General features: G+C 45.1%; 1 pseudogene; it reads left to right on the forward strand.

The window, feature by feature from the left end:
- The first annotated feature begins 228 nt into the window (after nucleotides 1-228).
- On the forward strand, nucleotides 229-1,156 carry LOC138414281 (olfactory receptor 10J1-like; annotated as a pseudogene).
- The last annotated feature ends 620 nt before the right edge of the window (nucleotides 1,157-1,776 follow it).

Below are 1,776 nucleotides of genomic sequence, written 5' to 3' on the forward strand. Positions count from 1 at the left end.
ATGAGTTTATACCGCCTGACTCTAAAAACCATGTATTTTTTCCTTAGTGAGCAAAGAACATTACTCCACTGTTTATTCCCAAAAGAAATGAGCATGGGTATGAATATAAATAAGCAGAGACCTGAAGTAGATGAACCAAAAGAATCTGCCCAGCCTGCTATTGACAGAAATCAACCATCTAGGTTCCTTATATAATTTTTTACTTTCTTAACTGCCATCTATGATTTAATGAAGAAAGAGAATCACACTTTGGTGAGTGAGTTTACTTTCCAGGGTTTCTCCAGCTTCCATGAGCACCAGCTCACTCTCTTTATTATGTTCTTTGCACTGTACATGTTAACCTTGGCAGGCAGTATCATCATTATGACCATCATTAGCCTTGATCATCACCTCCACACCCCCCATGTACTTCTTCCTCAGCATGCTGTCAGCTTCAGAGACCATGTACACACTCATCATTATACCCAAGATGCTCTGTAACCTCACAGGCCTGAGTCAGCCCATTTCTTTGGCAAGTTGTGCCACTCAGATGTTCTTCATCATTTTGGCCATCAACAACTGCTTCCTGCTCACAGCAATGGGGCACGACTGCTATGTGGCCACTTGCAACCCCTTGAGGTACTCTGTCATCGTGAACAAGAGGGTGTGCATCCAGCTGGTGTGGGAGGCCTGCAGCTTTGGGTTGGTTGTAGCCATGACACAGGTTACATCTGCATTCAGGTTATCTTTCTGTGCTACAAAGTTGGCCCACTTCATCTGTGACATCTGACCTGTGATGAAGCTCTCCTGCACTGACATGACTGTCAATGAGATCCTGACTTTAATCATCAGTATCCTGGTGATCCTGGTTCCCATGGGATTGGTTTTCATTTCCTACATCCTCATCATCTCCACCACCCTTAAAATTGCCTCTGCTAAGGGCCAGAAGAAGGCCTTTGCCACGTGTGCTTCCCACCTCATTGTGGTCATGGTCCACTATGGCTGTGCCTCCATTGTCTACCCCAAGCCCAAGTCAGAGAACACCAAGGATCAGGGTCAGCTGATCTCAGTGACTTACACCATCATCACCCCTCTACTGAACCCTGTGGTGTACGCTCTGAGGAACAAAGAGGTCAAGGATGCTCTGCTCCGGGCCACTGGCAGGAAGCTTTCCTGAGAAGATGGGCCTGTTTCACAGAAGGTCTTAGAAGATTCTACAGAGAAGAAAAAGTAAAGCAGTGCCCACAGCACCTACAGTGAAAATTCTGCAGCCTACTAAGCAGTGGTTGGGTAGAAGAGAAAAAAGGACTACAAACCCAGCCCCTGGAGATAGAGAGAAGGTTCTCCAAAGCACAAGCAAGTCTGCATCTGACAAGAGAGCATAGATGGTATGGAGCAATAAATATAGGAGAAAGAACTTGATTTGGGGAAGTAGATGGGTTGTCTGCACAGCTAGGACAGAATAAGATCAAGATAGTAGAACGAATTAATGAGGGGAGGCTACTCCAAGGCAGGACTAAACTTTTAAATATATTCTATAACACTCTTTTCGGACATGGGATTCTCTTTTATCCATTTAAAGTTACAAAGGCTTAACACCCAATTGAAGTCATTCTTTTATGGACAATTCAAGTTCCTTGCATCTTAGACCTCATAAATAAATAGCTATCGGGGCTTCCCTGGTGGCGCAGTGGTTAAGAATCCACCTGCCAATGCAGGGGACATGAGTTCGAGTTCTGGTCTGGGAAGATCCCAAATGCTGCGGAGCAACTAAGCCCATGTGCCACAACTACTGAA

The sequence above is a fragment of the Delphinus delphis genome, chromosome 1 (genome assembly GCF_949987515.2).
Source record: "Delphinus delphis chromosome 1, mDelDel1.2, whole genome shotgun sequence".
In the NCBI taxonomy this organism is placed as follows: domain Eukaryota; kingdom Metazoa; phylum Chordata; class Mammalia; order Artiodactyla; family Delphinidae; genus Delphinus; species Delphinus delphis.